The 18,125-nt window shown below is 36.8% G+C and overlaps 1 protein-coding gene across 8 annotated transcripts in view; it reads right to left on the reverse strand.

Annotated features, from left to right (window-relative positions):
- evx1 (even-skipped homeobox 1) overlaps positions 1-17,672 on the reverse strand; it is a 148,775-nt gene extending 131,103 nt beyond the window's left edge. For 4 of the 8 annotated variants that reach the window (XM_087293891.1, XM_087293889.1, XM_087293886.1 and 1 more), the window contains exons 1-2: positions 17,579-17,672; positions 7,905-8,000 (exon numbers count right to left, since the gene is read on the reverse strand). The gene's annotated coding sequence lies outside the window, so the exon portion shown is untranslated. Of the gene's footprint in view, positions 1-7,904; positions 8,001-17,554 lie in introns of all 8 variants that reach the window. The other 4 variants (XM_087293890.1, XM_087293887.1, XM_087293885.1 and 1 more) reach the window with 1 other exon arrangement.
- Between the last annotated feature and the right edge of the window lie 453 nt (positions 17,673-18,125).

Below are 18,125 nucleotides of genomic sequence, written 5' to 3' on the forward strand. Positions count from 1 at the left end.
AACAATGACCCAAAGCACACCGCCAAAATATCAATGGAGTTGTTTCATTACAACTCGGTAAATGATCTAGAGTGGCCCAACCAGAGCCATGACCTAAATCCTATTGAACATCTCTGAAAATGATGTGAAAATGGCTGTATACTGTTGTTTTCCATCCAACCTGATAGAGCTTGAGAGGTACTGCAAAGAGGAATAGGCAAAAATTCCCAAAGACAGGTGTGCCAAGCTTGTTGCATCATATTCAAAAAGACTTAGAGCTGTAATTGCTGCCAAATGTGCATCTACAAAGTATTAAGCAAAGGCTGTGAATACTTATGTACATGTGATTTTTCAGGTTTTTTTATTTTTAATACATTTGCAACAATTTAAAAAAAATCTTCATTCACATTGTCATAAAGGGGTATTGTGTTTAGAATTTTGAAGTAATAAATTAATTTAATCCATTTTGTTGTAAGGCTGTAACATAAAAAAATGTGGGGAAAAAAGCGCAATAAATATTTTCCGGAGACACTGTAAAACACTAAATTGGACAGTGTTTCAGTTGTATTGTCCAACCCCTGCATATCTTGTCGTAAACTGACTGCAAATTTTGACTTACAATAGAACAATACACACATAAATGCATTAAATAAAGCTGTGCATTCCAATGCACTTCAACGGGACTTTAAAAACTTTTTAAAAGGAAATTACATACTATGAGCCATAGCCGTCTTTAATTCTATGGCCAATTCCTAGGTTTGTAAATGGACCTGTAAAAACATTCTGGAAAATGTTTCCATGTATATCACATACCTACAGTTTAAACATTGCCTCAGTGCATTCAATGGCACCTTAAAAATTATATTTTAAATGATACAATTGTAATATGTACAGAGCTTAAAATCTTCAAGTTAAGATACAAAGGGAGAGACAAGATTATTATTAGGACATGGCTTTACAAAGTAAGCCAATTTACACAAGCAATCCTGCTTTGAATTAGCAGGTAATGACTCAATTAGCTTTCATTTTTGCACAGAGGAGATTTGGCTGCATAAATTAGCCTCCATTAATCGGGAAAGTGTCAGTAGCAAAGGACAGCTCACAAATACTGCAGCCAATCTCTGTCACTGCCGTGACAGCACAATATAGACGTCCGGCCAGACTTTGTGTTTGAGCTGAACGGACCGGTGTCACTCAGAGTGTGACACGGGAACAGGAGGATAGCCCAGGGGACAACTGGCCGCCTATGCCCTGAAAAGGTCAACTTGACACAGGCAGCGTCCCATCGACCTGTCCCCTGTTCGGCCAGTGGAAAATCAGATAAACTTAAGACCACTCATCGATCCTCAGATACACAGCACAAATGTTGGCCCAGCTCAAATATCTTCACGGTGCATATCATTAGGGAACAAGTCAAATTAGGAGTCACGCTGTATAACAGGACACATACTTTATGGATAAAAATAAAAACTGAAAAGTAAGAAGTGGAGAAGAAGGAATTAAGCATTACAAAAAAAATTATCAAATTAACTGATGCATTTTCCATGTGCAACCACGAACAACCAGATGGCCAGAAACTAATGGAGATGTTCTGATTGGGACAGACTCTATTTCAACTACAAGTTGGCTAAAGCTAACATGGTTTATTCTCCTGATTAGTGCTCTCCATATGTTCAATTAGAGTGTGAAAGGGGAGAATTTGTGAACAGCAGAAGCATGAGGTTACTCTGACAGGAAGCCTGTGCGTTCGACGGAAGCTGTCTGCATGCTGACTACTGCATTGCTTTTATCAATTCTCGCACCTTTGTCTTTGTCAGTCTGTCTGTAGGTAATTTTGTAAAGCTGGCTGATAAACTATTCCTCATGTGATGCATGCAGGGCAAAGGTGCACAGTATTTCCTGTCTGTTAGACAAAAGTCATTTGTGCTTTATTTTCAGTAAACTTCTGGAATCAGCATGAAAGGAAGAGTTCTGCTCGTGTGTTGACGCACATGTGCCTGTGTGAGCATGCATTCTAGTTTTATGTTGCTTTTCTGTGTATACACATAAATTATCTTGTGGAAAAGACAGCAAGATCTTTATGATAACAGGTCAAGGTTAGAGTCATTGCATTGCACACACACACAAACAAACACTCATGCCACGATCATGTCACATGACTAGTTTGGAGCAGCTGGTGCACAGTAATTTAATCACAGTGTCTTCACTTTGTAATTACGGCAATTAACAGGACTTATGAGTACTTGTAGGTCTATTTTCATATGATATTGAGTATCAAACGATATGCTGATTGGCAATCACAAAAACACAGATGTGTTTGCTTTTAATGTTGTGTGAATACTAAATTACGCTCTGGATTGTCGCATTTCATTTTGTGACAGTTCAGGTCTTTCTGTGTTGTAGCCATATTAAATGAGTAAACAAATCTAGCGTAAATATTCAGAGTGTACATACTCTCTGGAAAACAAAACAAAAGTGTATGACTATTTAGAGCTGCACAGCGTTTTCTAGCATTTTGCTTGTAGCCTACACATTAACTTACCACAACAACTACAGTAAGTTGAATGTAGTTATAAATGAATTTTGCAGCATTTAAATAAGTTGTATAAAGACTAAATAGCTTATATATTATAGAAACGACAGACAGAAATCACCCCATCCCCCAGTCATGCCGTCATCTTAAAATTATAATACACCAATAGATACAAATGGTCCATTCTTGATATTTTACATTTCGTGGGTGTAATAGCTGGGAGCACAGTGAAACGCAGAAATTATGTTAGCAGACATATTCCGTCCGTAAGGTTAAGCGTTCCTAATATTACGGAGCATTTGTTTATTGGCATGTCTCAGTTTAAGGACATTTTTTAAACGATTGCAATACTACATGTCGAGAGCGACGTTTTTACTACCTCGTGGCAAATTGAATTATAGTTTGATGTGAGGTCGCGCATCATCACACTCGGAGGCGCGAACTGAACTCTTCACCTGGCAGCGCGCAGCGCGCCACACAGCCTTTCCCACTAGTTGATAGTCTGCTGGGTTAAATGTTGTAGTGTGACATCTAGTGGTTAAAATAAGAAAATCATTTAGTGCGGTAGAAGTGTTGGGGATTCGCTATTCCTATCATCTTTTTAATAGCAATTCAAGATGTTAAGATACTCAATATCATTATCATAATGATGCAGTTCTTTTTGTCATGCGTGCAAATGTTTAGTTCTGTGGTGTCTGACTAGATATAACAAAGCTCACAACTATGGTCTATGTTATTTCCATGCATCTGTCACGCGCGCGCATTCTTCTTTTTCTCCAGTGATTTTTGGAACATCTATATAATCATTTTTCGTTTCCTTTTTTTCTCCCGTTAATTTTTATTTTTCCAACTCCCACTTTCCAATATTAGTTTTTATATGCTATAATTGAACAGCTATGGTTAATTTATTGCGTTTGAACTGAATGCGCGAACTTTGTTTATTACAATGTGATGAAAAAAAAGGTTTTCCAAGCTGTAAATAAGTGAAAATGGTACTGTTGAATGTTTTATAAGAAAATGCGATTTAAGATGTTCAGTTTTTAAAACTTAATTAAATGTTACTTTGAAATGTTAAGTTTACTACCCTTATTGAAAAATACAAATGTCTCTGAGCCATTTTAAAAATGTAGGCTACCAATATTTAATCGTAGCACATACTCTATAATTCACCAGATGCAATAAAAGGAATCATGGACTGGATTATATAATAAAAAGAGCACTCACGATGATTAGATTTTGACGTGCACAGCCCTATGTCAATTTTCCATAAGGTGGCACTAGAGGTCTTATATTGGACAATGAAGATTTGTTAGAATTTAGATTGGAACTGTATGATCAGGAGCTAGTGACTAATTTATTATAAACAATAGTAGCCATGTTTTGTCTTGGTTGTTAAGCTAAACTACAAAACATCAAAAGTTATTCTACGTCCAAAATATATTTAAGCTAAAAAAAATTAGCTTATGCCTGAGTTTATATGACGCCTTGTTTATTTTATTGTAACATATTTTGTGGTTTTCTGTGAAACTACTGTGGATGGGGGAGAAAAGCGCAATTCTCATTTTTCTACTTAAAATACACAGAAAATGTGTCTTTTCATGAAGGCTATTGCAAAAATTCAGGTGTCCCAGATCGTTGGAACATGAAGCAAATACTATCTTTGTAAATAATTACACTAAAACAAAAATACTACTAAAAATGATACATGGCTCAGTAGCTAAACATGGTATGACATGTTTCCTATGCAAATGAGAGAAAGATTCTGAGAGTTCTGTGAGGGTCTCAGTTTGACTGCTTGTAACTCTGAATAACTTGAAAGATGTGAGTCAATGATGCAGGCAGTAGCACTGAACTTATTCGCTGCTCACATCCTGTCTGAGACACTCCATCATTCTGACAGCTGTCGCTTTATCGGCTTCCGCACAACACACACACACACACACACACACACACGCGCGCACGCACACACACACACACACACACACACACACACACACACACACACACACACACACACACACACACACACACACACACACACACACACACACACACACACACACACACACACACACACACACACACACACAAACTGGCTGTTGAAGATGAAGAATGCAGATGTTGAAAATACTGTAGAAATCAAATGGAACTGTGCTCGTGCTGACAAGTATTTTGCTAATGTTTTTCTGTGCCAGGCTGGGTTTATCTGGCTCAAATTTTGGGACATATTTGTTCCCACGAGTTACTTAAATAAATATTAATTTAAAAAAAATCTACTTAAGTTTATGTACAACTGTAAATTGTTATTGTTATATATACTTATTTAATTAGAACTACATATTTTAAAAATGATATATGCCAATTTTAAACATAAATAAATGTAGTATTAAAAAATGAAATTTAATATATTTGTGGTGCTTAAATCAACTGCTTCAAATATACACTATATTACCAAAAGTTTTGGGATAGCAATCTAAATCACTGAATTTCGGCGAAAGATGTAGACTGCTTATTCATTTGTGAAAGAATAAGTTGCTCTCGGGAGCTCAGCGAATTCAAGTATGGTACCATGACAGATTACCATGAAATGTCCTCACTACTAAATATCCCAGTCAAATTTTAGTGGTATTAGAACAAAATGTAAGCAATTTGGAACAACAGCCTCTCAGCCACAACAAGTAGGCCATAAACCGCATGTTTAGTGCATATAATTTGCATATTATTAGAATTGTGAGGGGAAGTTAGTGTTATTTTGTCTACCCAAAGATGAACCTGCGAAGAGTCAGTGGTTGAGGTTTATTTTTGCAAAAATATTTTTCGCATTTTTCTAGCGAGTACTTCAGTAATCTACATGCTTTTCACAGGTACACAGACAGTACCAAAATGCTGAGGACCGGTGGGGGGTTGAAATGACGTGACTTTTCCAGGGTAAATAAAGGCAGGTATGCTCACGCATATATTATGCACTCTGACTACTTCAATATTTTTGATAAGCCGTGGTGGGCAATTCCCTCAGTCTCACGCTAAACGCTGTCGACCATTCGCAACAGACTGTCATCAGTCTAATCAGTGCAGATAGGCTTCGTGCTAAGGAGGGGTTTGAGAACAAATTAATCGCTGAACGATTCATATAGGAGTCGCTGGGATAATTAGGTAAAAATAGATACATATTATAAGACAATATCAAACTGTTTTTGGAGAACCTTAAAACCAAAATATGAAGCTTTTTAATGTATAATAGGGGCTCTTTAAGGTCTATAAAGAAGATGAGCAAATTTGGTAATGATGAACTTGACTGGCCTGCACAGAGTCCTGACCTTTACCCCACTGAGCAACAGTGGGATGAATTAGAGTGAAGTCTGTAAGCCAGTGCCTGTCCTGGAGGGCTGGTGTCCCTGCATGGTTTAGCTCCAACTTGCCTCAACAAACCTGCCCTGGTGTTTTAAGTATGCCTAGTAAGACCTTGATTAGCTTGTTCAGGTGTTTTTGATTAGGGTTGGAGCTGAAATCAGCAGGACACCGGCCCTCCAGGAACAAGTTTAGTGACCCCAGTTCTAGAACAATGATTATAAATTCCCATAAAACACACTCCTTAACACTTGTAGAAAGCCTTCCCATAAGAGAACTATCTATTAAACCCTACAGATTAAGATCTGGATACCATTAAAGTGTATGTACATGTAAAAGCAGATATCCCAAAACTTTTGGCAATATGGGGCCCTATCATGCACCCGGCGCAGTGTGGCGCAAGGCGCGGCGCAATAGTCTTTTGGCAGTTTCAGCTTGGCGCAAGAGTCGTTTTGAGGCGTTGCGCTACGCTGTTTAAATAGCAAATGCATTAGCGCTCATTTGTGCACCCATAGGCGTTCTGGTCTAAAAAGTAAGGCGTTCTGAGGCGGACCGCTGGCGCGTTGCTATTTTGAGAAACTATAATAGATTTTTCATTAGACCAAAACTAACCCGGTCTAAACTCCGGCGCAGAGTTGCGCCTCGCTTACGCACTACTTAATACGCACAAGAGAGCAATAGGCAAATATCTTTACATATGAAAAGAATTAAATATTAAGGATATATATAGGATATAATAAGAATAGAAATAGGATATAAAAATAAAGGATTAAAATATTACAAAACATATTATTTTCTAGCCCACATAAATATGAAAAATCACTGCTTTTATGTCTTCTTAATCTCGGAAGGTTTTTTCAGTTCATTCATAACAATTTGCTTTTGTATAATGTTATTATTATTAGCAGTATTATTTATTATATCCATATTTATATTCGTTTTATTAAAAACAAGCTTAGATTTGCCCACCTGTCAGGTTTTAGACCATATGGGGCACAGCATGGGTTTTAGGATGTAACTCAGGTTTTTGAGCACTTTTTTTTATTATTATTCATTTATTCGTTTGCTGGAAATTAGAACTGAATTTAGAAATAGTTTTGAAACAAATATTTGCACTTAACAAACAGAATTATTTATTTATAGACTAATTGATGTCTGTGCGTAAAGGTTTCCCTATCCAAGAGCGAATGTGAAAGTGTTCCATTATCTGTCATTCTCACGCAGTAGATGCTCTGTTTAACAGTTTTCTGTTAAAAAACTGTTAACTGTTTGCTTGTGAAATGCTCATTTTTTCCACTTAGACTTACTTTGCGTCCTGTAAATAGAGAATGCGCTCTTGGCGCGACACAGCTGACTCTTAAAGGGAATGGGACTTGAGACTCTAATTGGTTTATTCTCAAAACACACCTATAAATCATTAAGATAATAAAGTCAACCCTTATAGACCATGCGCCGCGGCGCAAGGCAGATTTCCCATCCTTAAATTAGCGAAAACGCGTCCTGACATGACCTGAAAGCGTTTGCGCCCTGCGTTTTGCGCTCTGTGCATGGACCGTCAAAATAGAGCCCATAGTATGTATACAGAAACAAATTTGATAGACCAGCTGCAAGTGAAATATCTCTGGATTTATTTGTTAATTAGGTAAGATTTGTTTGACGATGTTATTTGCTTTATCCTATAAAAGTCTGATACCATTTCATTTTATCTTCAATAAAAGCAACAGTTTTCATTAGTTGTGATTGAAAATGTTATAATTTCTTAGCTCTTCTGATATTCATTCATTGATGTTTGGTGAAAATGTTTATAAATGTATGAAATTATGGTACTTTAAAAAGGCTCTAACTAATATTTTCATTTTAAATTCAGAAAAAAATATATTTTAAATTGAATCATTTTCTTATAAACAAGATTAAACATCTGTGTGATCTAACATAAATAAAAGACAAACACCTATGCATAGCAAAGGCATTGGTCATTTTGGTCAAAGATCCCAACTCCTGCTCTCGTCCTTCTTTTTTCCATCTTATCTTTATTTTTCTTTACCTTACTTTCCTTCGTGTGCTCTTCCTCTCACTGTCACTTTCCCAGCTTTCTTGCTCTCTCCTTGTCCATCTCGTTTTCTCCTATGGTTCTATGTGGCTGAAAGAGAGAAAGCACTGTCAGCACAGGAGAAGTTAATGCTGCACCATTATAGCTCTGGTACCTATCGGGGGAGCCTTCCAGCTGCTGACAGGGCAGTTTTACGCCTACAGACTCCCTCTGTGTCTGCCCTCTGAATGACATTGCATACTCATTGTAAATGTATTATGATAATGAGCTACAGAAGAGCACATTGTAATTATTTCGACAACAGCAGGGGGATGCAAGTTATTAAGCTCATTCTGTTACCGCTCCTCCCCCTCTGTATGCCTTTCGCTTTCTATAACTCACATCTCTCCGAAAACTTCAGACTGAAAGGGTTTAATCAACAAGAGCAAAATGCGAGCATATTGCTAAAAAACAACAACGATAGCCCGCAACATGATGTAGCGTTTGTGCGTTAGAAGGAGAGAATGAACGTGTGTGTGTATGTGTGTGTGTGTGAATTAAAGAGTGATAGATGGTCGACAGGCTACATGGCAGCTCATTTCCTTGCGACTGGCAGAGAAAGATGTTACGGAGTTGCCACAGCAACTGCAGCTTGTCAGCTTGACAGACAAAAAGATCTCTCTGTATCTCTCTCTCTCTTTCTTTTGTTCTCTTCTTCCCTCTTTTTCCCTTCTCAGGTAGGTGATGAAGTGCTGCCGTGAATCAGAGGATGACAGACTGATGGGAGATTTAAAAGGCTGCTGTAGACTAAAATTCCTATTTAAACTGACCTATGAATAATGCATTCATGAGCACTCGTCTTCACAGGAACACAAACACAGAAAGAAAATCTGCAACAGCTCTTGTCTTAATTAAGCAACATATTGTTCAACAATACAACCAATACAAGCCAAGGGTCATAAGAAGGGTCAGGCAGAATCTGCTGACATTTTTAGTGATTTCAGCACAGAAATTTGTAAAAAAAAATCTGCAAATTTATGCAGAATAATTTTAGGAGTATCATTACTAAAAACTTAACTTATGAAAAAAATAATAACCCCTTTTTAAAGTTTCTTTAATGTTACATTGCAAATCCAATTACATCTACCTGATTAGCAAATAAAGCAAGTCTCTCATATAATATATGAACCAAAAGACAGAAAATATTACTATACAAACTGTATTGTAAAAAAAATCATATTTTTATATTAGTCAATAACATCACTGAAATTCATTAAAAACTGAATAAATTTAAGTTTACACATTTACACAAGTAAATAAATAGACTCAATGTTGAGCTAAAAATCTGCAGAAATCTGCGGATTTCTGCACGGACAGATTCTGTGTTGTCCAATGTAAGTTTTGACAGCAAATTCCGATTTAGTTTTAATTTTGGTCTTTTGACTAAAATTCAGTTTTAATTTTAGTCAAATTTTAGTCTTATGGCTCATTTTAGTTTTAGTCTAGTTTTAGTCACCTAAATTTCATAACATTTTTAGTTGACTAAAATATAATTTAAGTTTAATTTAATTTAAAAATATTGTACACATTTACCTATTTAAATATTAAACTTTATCATTAAAATATGTAATATAGGTTTTCCATTGAAAATTTCCATTGTTTATTTAAATCATAAGTAATCTGTAAAATGATGTGTCGGCAATCAATCCACATGTGAAAACAGTAGGCATCTGAAAATGCATGATTGTGAAATTATTTAGCAAACCCTTTAATTTAACATGATAAACTACTAATCTTTTTAACCAGTCAGTTTCACACCATTAAATCTGTTAAAGGGCTTAAAATAGGCAAGGCAAGGCAAGGCAAGTTTATTTATATAGCACATTTCATACACAGTGGCAATTCAAAGTGCTTTACATAAACAGGAATAAAAAAGACAAGTTTAGGAAAATAAAATGCAGACAATAAAAATTATTAAAAACAGATAAAAACAAATTAAAATGAGTTAAAATAGGTTATAAAAGAATGAAAAAGAAAACGAAAAACATAATAGTGCGATCTGTCGGACGCAGCACAGTGCTCATTCAGTAAAGGCACAGCTAAACAGATGTGTTTTCAGTCTTGATTTGAATGTGCCTAATGTTGGAGCACATCTGATCATTTCTGGAAGCTGATTCCAGCAGCAAGGGGCGTAGTGGCTGAAGGCAGATTCACCCTGCTTAGACTGAACTCTTGGAACTTCTAGTTTATATGATCCTAAAGATCTGAGTGATCTGTTAGGTTTGTATTCAGTGAGCATATCTGTAATGTATTGAGGTCCTTGGCCATTTAGTGATTTATAGACCAGTAATAATACTTTAAAATCTATTCTGAATGTAACTGGCAGCCAGTGTAGAGACCTGAGGACAGGTGTGATGTGCTCTGATTTCCTGCTTCTGGTCAGAATTCTGGCTGCAGCATTCTGGATGAGCTGCAAGTGTCTGACTGTCTTTTTGGGAAGGCCAGTGAGGAGTCCATTACAGTAATCCACCCTGCTACTGATAAAAGCATGAACAAGTTTCTCTAAATCTTCACTAGAAACAAAGCATCTGATTCTTGCTATGTTTTTGAGATGATAGTATGCTGATTTACTGACTGCTTTGACATGACTGTTGAAACTCAGATCTGACTCAAGAGTCACACCAAGATTCTTGACCTTATTTTTTGTCGTTTGACCTTTAGAGCCTAGGTACGCATTCACCTTGAGAACGTCATCTCTGTTCCCAAATGCAATGACTTCAGTTTTCTCTTTGTTTAACTGAAGAAAGTTTTGGCACATCCAATTTTTAATTTCATCAATACATTGGCAGAGGGTGTCAATGGGGCTGTAGTCATTAGGCAGTAAGGCTAGGTAGATCTGAGTGTCATCAGCATAGCTGTGGTAGGAGATTTGATTCTTTCTCATTATTTGGCTCAGAGGGAGCATGTAAAGGTTGAACAGGAGAGGTGCCAGAATCGAGCCTTGTGGGACTCCACATGTCATGGGTGTCCACCTCGACCTATGATCACCTATACTGACATAGTAACCTCTCCCTTCAAGGTAAGATCTGAACCATTTGAGGACTGTCCCAGACAGCCCAACCCAGTTTTCCAGCCTATCCAGAAGTATGCTGTGATCGACAGTGTCAAATGCAGCACTGAGATCGAGCAATACCAGCACTGTTATTTTACCTGAATCTGTGTTTAGACGTATATCATTGATTATCTTTATAAGAGCGCTCTCTGTACTGTGATGTGCTCTGAAACCAGATTGGAAATTATCTAAACACCCCTTGAAGTTTAAGAACTTGTTAACCTGGTTGAAAACAACTTTTTCAATGATTTTGCCAATGAAAGGGAGATTTGAGATTGGCCTGTAATTGCTCAATAGGGTGTTATCCAGGTTGCTCTTCTTCAAGAGGGGTTTAACAACTGCAGTTTTAAGTGAGTTTGGAAAAATCCCTGAGAGAAGTGAATCATTTACCACTTTTAGAAGATCCATTTCTAAACAGGTAAACACCGTTTTGAAGAATGATGTGGGGAGCGTGTCAAGACTGCAGGTTGATGTTTTTATAATTTGCACCATCTCTTCTAAGATTTTACCGTTAATTGCCATGAAATCAGACATAATGTCTGACTTCTCAAGTTGTGGTTGAGTTTGTTTGATATTGACACAACTTGGCTGATTGGATGAGCTGATTGCCTTTCTGATATTATTGATCTTATCAGTAAAGAAATTAGCAAATTCATTACATTTGCTTACAGAGAGTAGCTCACTGGGAATCCGACTGGGGGGGTTTGTGAGCCTCTCTACTGTTGCAAAGAGTGTGCGAGCATTATTTACATTGTTGTTTATAAGGTTTGAAAAGAAAGTCTGTCTAGCAGTTTTTAGTTCCACATTAAAAGCCTGAAGACTGTCTTTATAGATATTATAATGGACTACTAGTTTCGTCTTTCTCCACATACGCTCAGCTTTCCTGCATTGTCTTTTCTTCATTTGGACTGCTCTTGAGTTTCTCCAAGGGACTCTCTCTTTGCCAGTTCTCTTCCTAACTTTAACAGGAGCGATGTCATTTATTACATTTTCAATTTTAGAATTAAACAAATCAAGGAGAGAATCAACAGAGTCTGCAGATATACTTGGTGCCAGCGATATGGCCTTCATAAACTGCTCACTAGTGTTCTCATTTATGCATCTCTTTCTGACAGAGACAGATCTGTCTTTAATAGCTGGAGTGATCAATATATCAAAGAAAATACAGAAATGATCAGATAGTGCCACATCCTTAACAACAGTCGATGAAATGTGTAAACCCTTAGTTATAAGTAGATCAAGAGTGTGTCCACGATTGTGTGTGGGTCCTTGAACATGCTGAGTCAGATCAAAAGTGTTAAAAACAGTCATCAGTTCTTTTACAGCATTGATTTCTGGATTATCAATGTGAATATTAAAATCCCCAGCAATACTAAAATAATCATATTCAGATGTTACTATTGATAACAGCTCTGTAAAATCATCAATAAAAGCTGGAGAATATTTTGGAGGTCTGTAGATAATGATTAGTAAGATGCGTGGAGACCCTTTTAGTGCTATACTCAGATATTCAAAAGACAAATAGTCACCAAATGACACTTGTTTACATTCATAGACATCTTTAAACAGGGCAGCGATGCCTCCACCTCTCCTATTAGCTCTGCAAACACTCAAAAAGTCAAAGTTTAAAGGAGCTGCTTCATTCAGAACTGCTGTACTACAACTGTCATCTAGCCAAGTTTCATTTAAAAGCATAAAATCAAGGCAATTTGTGTTGATAAAATCATTGACTAAAAGTGATTTATTATTGAGTGATCTGATGTTTAGAAGTGCTAACTTAACAGTTTTAGTCGTTTTCACTACAGAAGTCTCAGATATACATTTAATAGACACCAGATTTGAATGATTTGCTATACGGTCTGAAAGAGTCTTTGGTTTTCTGTCACGTAATATGACACATATCTGCGTAGAGAAAGCTACAGACACACTGGGTTCCTGCTTGTTCTGTAAACATCTGATAAAGACACTGTTACCTAAGCAGGCCCCCGAGACACATCAATGGCAGTTTTTAAGTTCACCAGCTAAAGATGAGGTGTTTTTTGGGACCTGGCGCTGTCGCAAAGACCTGAGGCCTTTCCTAGGTGTAGGGCGAGGTGGGCTTAGAGATGGGCGTGTGGCTTGCTGACTTTTGGTTGCTAACTGGGGGCTAGCAGCAATGGAGTGTGAGAGTTTAGTTCCAGCACACACCAGTTCCTCCATCTTTTTTGAAAAATCCAAGAGAGGCGAGCAAGATGACAATGAGAACGTGTCCGGTGACAGAGGCTGTGGGTCTGGGGTTTCTGGCTGCTGAGATATGTTTACCTGGCTGTTTTCCTGGGGATCATCAATGAGTGCTGAGACTTGATGCTGTTCTGATGCATCACAGTCTGCCTGTGTTGAGCTCAGTGTGCAGGGCGCAGACGGCAGTTTGTCCGTTATCGACGGTTGTTGTGGCTGCGTGGTGTTATCTCTGTCCTTGTAGGATGCGTCAGCCACAAGTCCACTCAGGAGCTGATTTGAAGTCCTGTGGTCATCCGGACATTTGCTAGGTGTGTGTGTGTCATTCAGTTCAGTGGCATACACAGCTGATGGATGATGGAGGGAGAAGAGGATGTTGTCTTTCAGCACTTTTGCACCAAGCTTGTTTGGATGAAGGCCGTCTGATGTAAACAGCTGTCTTTGGTTCCAGAAGAGATTGAAGTTGTCGATGAAATTCAGTCTTTTCATGTTACATGTTTTCTGCAGCCATGCATTTAGACCAAGGAGCCTTGAAAACATATTTGTCCCTCTTGCAGGGAGTGGTCCACTGATGAACGGCTGAATTTTCAATCTTTCAACTGTTTCCAAAAGCTTACAGAAATCTCTCTTGAGCAGTTCTGACTGCTCCTTCCGAATATCATTCTTCCCCACATGGATGATAATCCGTTTTGCAGTCTCATGTTTCCTTAATATGTTCTCAAGTTCTTTATTTATATCAGAAACTGTAGCATGAGGAAAGCAGTATGTCATGGTATCTCTGCTCCTAAAATTTTTGATTATTGAGTCTCCAACAATCAATGTTCTTATCTCTGTTACGATCGGAGCAGAATGCCGCTGTCTAGTCGGCCTTGAGCCTCTGTTCAGAGCAAAGTTAATTGCTGAGTCATGCGATCTCTGTCTAACTGCATTTGGGGAATCTTCACCCATATTACTCAAAACTTCATATCTGTTCTGAAGCTGTATTTGAGTCCGAGCTGTATTTGGGGTAGAGAACGCTAATGCAGCAGCGTATGACCTTCGTGATCTGACCCCACGAGTACCCTTTGGTTTCGCACCTTGTTTATGCCATAGTTCACGCTGATTTTCAACAGTTTCAATCTGTTTTTCTGTTCTCAAAACAGTAGCTGGAGTAGATTTATAGGGCTTACCGGCTGAATGCTGTGAGGCTCCACGATGAACCGGTCCTGTGTAATTCGGCAGTTCTGGTTGGATCGCAAGTAACTTTGTTTCAAGAACTGCAATCTTTTGTAAAAGTTTGTGGCAGTTGGTGCAGCAGTGAGATTCCAAATCAATATGATCCAGAGCCATTTTCACAGCCGTGTTTTCCCGTCTCAGGAATGAAAGCAGCTGGTAGCGGGAGGATTGTTTAGACGATAATTCCTCTAAATAAAAGTAAAGTTGTACTCCAGAAAGTTTGTAGATTCGATGTTGATCTTCAAGCTGTTTCGTTTGAGCACTGTGCTGATAGGCTCAAGTTAAAATTAGATTATAAAATAAAAAAGCAGGAGTGCAAGGAGCGGAGCAGTAGGCAAAGACGTCCGAACAGTAGCAAAGCAGGAAGCAAAAGCCAGTTTTTTTTGCCAGGAAGCAAAAATAGTTTTAAAAATAGTTTTAAAAATAGTTTTAGGCCCAATTTGTAATGTCATTCTATACCAAGCTTTACTGTATTAGTTAGTGTTACAGTGCATGTGACATCTCACATCTACTCTGGACTTTTCAAACATTTTACTGCGTTAGTCCCTGTGTTATTTTTCAAATGTGTGCGTGTGTGTCATGCATCACACACCAAGATTAATTCTAATTGGATATTCACCAAAAAATCGTCCCTCAATCACATTCTTGTCTTGTTTTTATTAGTCAAGGAAAAGGTCAGTATATTTGTATAATAGTTGTCGTCATCATCACTTAATTTTGATTTAGTTTTTGTTGGTAGAAACTTATATTAATAAAATTATGATGAAAATCTTTTGTCAATGAAATTAACCCTGGTGTGGGCCTAGTCATAAGTGACCATAATGTTAACAATAAAGACATATTAAACAATAATCACTTGAAGTATAATTAAATAAAAGAGTAAGGGCTGGGCGATTAATCGAAATCAACCTTTAGAACCAATTACTTTCCTACCATGTGAGGAGTCTTGTGACCCCACTCTGTTAAGGCTGAATTATATTTTTGCAGCCACATCTGATCTCTGGTCTAAGTAACACATTTAGCTACTACTTTTTTAATGGCATTAGATTGTAACATTTAACTTTTTCCTGACACTAATACTGGTTGGTAAGGCTATGTGAAGCGGGATGACTTGGTTATGCTGAATTCACTATATTTATTTACAGGTGAATAGTCTAACCTTAGCTTGCATGTGTAGGCATAGTTTGACGTCTTTACCAAAAACTTTAAACATTTATGTTATTTGAAATAAAACAAAAAGAAATAAGTGTCTGCATTAATGTAAACGGTGTCGTTGCATAAGCTTCATTGGTAAAATCAGTATTAGCGAAACTGTGCATATTATTATTACTATAAAAAGTATATTACTGCCATTAGTCAGTAACTTCGACAGTAATAAAAAAGTTATAATAAATAAGGGAATAAATAGCCTAAATGAACAAAACAAGAAGGACCAAAATCTAGTGGCTAGTGCCCCCTATGGGATTAAAATGCCCCCTCAAGTTATGACATCCTGGCGCCTGGCGTTTCCACAAAACATTAAGCTGTTTTGTCAAATTTGTTGTAGAAACAAATCTTATGTAATTTAATGCAATTACATCTGAAATAACTTCAAGATGACGGCCAATTCCCTACTTTCAAGTGAAAAGTAAATGTCAAACATTACATTATTTATTTTTTTATTATACTTAAATCTTTAAATACTTTTAATATTTTAAATGTAAACATATGCATTAACTTGAGCAGCTGTTTTCCCACACTGTCTCTGTTTCGCCAATGCTGTAGTGTTGCTTTTTTTTTATATATATGGTCATATTTGCTACAACTTTGCATGAGCACATCAAGTTCAGCTGGAAAAAAATGCCGGTCTCTTTTTTCAGACGTTGCCATGGTGACTCGTAATATCTGCACTCTATTGATATTGCCTTTTTATAGTTGCGGTGTGCGCACTTAACTCTAAATTAGTCTACTCAGACTTGATTGGCCTAACTCAGATCGATGTTCTGAAACTGAAAACTCTTTAGTTTTTAATCTCTCAGTAAGTCAATTCAGAGCACAAGTTTAAACTCTGAGTTGGTTGAACCTCCTTACTGAAACAGGCCCATTATCACTGGATACAAAGATGGCACATTTGAAAATCCTGATATGGTCAATGTGTCACAATTCACAGCAAACTTTAAATCGAATATTGCCAGGTTACTTAGCATGCCACAAGTTGTTTGTAATTTATGTTTTGTTCTCAATGTATTTATTCTTTCAAATTGCATTATAGGAACATGATATCTGCTCTGAAAACCTCTTATGTTGACCTTTTTACGTTGTCGTTTTAAATGATATGTTGTCTGGGTTTGAACTAGAATTATGGTAGTTATGAGCCTGCCAGTATGTATGTATTATTATTACTTACTTTTTTTAATCTTAAAAATAAACTTTATGTCTTAGTATTACTATTTCCAATGCAATATATTGTTTAAAATCACTAAAGTTAAATAAAAGTCATTTTGTTAAACTGCAGAAGTAAATATTAAGAAAAAAACGTTGTTGGAACAAACATTATATATATATATATATATATATATATATATATATATATATACACACACACACACACACACACACTTGTGAAACACAAAAATGGTTGCCAACTGTTCATTAGTGTACGGTATGCGTGTATGGTCGTAGATGATCATCAACTCTCAAATGATCACAGACCAGCTTGTAAGACGGTAAAGTTACACAAACAGCCGTTAATGAGGCACCTATATGTAAATATATACGGTTTCGTAACGATTGACTGATGTAACGTTACAGTTAGGGAAAAACATGGACATCATAACAGAATCCATCCATCTTTAAAGAGTTTAAATATTTTGAGTATCAAGAGAGAGAACTGTGTGTGCTTATAACAATGAACAACACAATGTTGGTTTCATGTGCGTTATTGTGTTTAATTTGTAATTCCTTCATTCGTGTGTGTTAACAAACAAAAATACAGTGACTACCAATTGTAGGTAACTTTACAGTATCCTAACGTTATGTAACTTAGTCTAACAGCTTAAGGTAAAGCCTAACGTTAATAGGTGAAAGGTGTTCGTTGATGTTTATGTATGGATGTTGTATAAGAATTGATTGTTTAACTCACAATTGTATGCTGTATGATCCGAACAGTCCGCCGGATATTTTCCTGGGGCTGGGTCCTTCATAAAATCGTGAAGTTTGTACTTCTAAAACGGCATGGAACACATTTTCAAATGTGACGTGAGGCAGTCTGTTTTGCGGGCTTATTAATTGACCGATTCGCGATTCCCCCAACATTCACAGCGCCTTCTAGTGGTCTGGTCGCATTTCATGTTCTTTATTATTAAATCTTAATTTGTCTTTTTAAACTGTTAAAATAAACATATCGCTAATTACATTTCATCTTTCAGAATTCCTATCACATAATTTAAATATTTTCAAATAATCACAATTAGAAAAATTAAATCCATCTTCGTGGGATTCTAATTGGTTCGCAGGTTGTTTTAAAATTATTAGTAAATGTAGCTATAATATTTATGATGTTAATTAAAAAGTCATCCTTGACTTCCACTATCAGCTTAATGGCTAATGATTTTCTATTTGATTAAAAGCAGTGAGTAAACATGTTATAAACTTATACATGACTTAAACTTTAAAAATGCAGGTTTATAATTACAACAGTTTTTTTTCTCAAA

This window comes from Danio rerio, chromosome 19 (genome assembly GCF_052040795.2).
Source record: "Danio rerio strain M-AB ecotype USA chromosome 19, GRCz13ab, whole genome shotgun sequence".
Taxonomy (NCBI): Eukaryota; Metazoa; Chordata; class Actinopteri; order Cypriniformes; family Danionidae; genus Danio; species Danio rerio.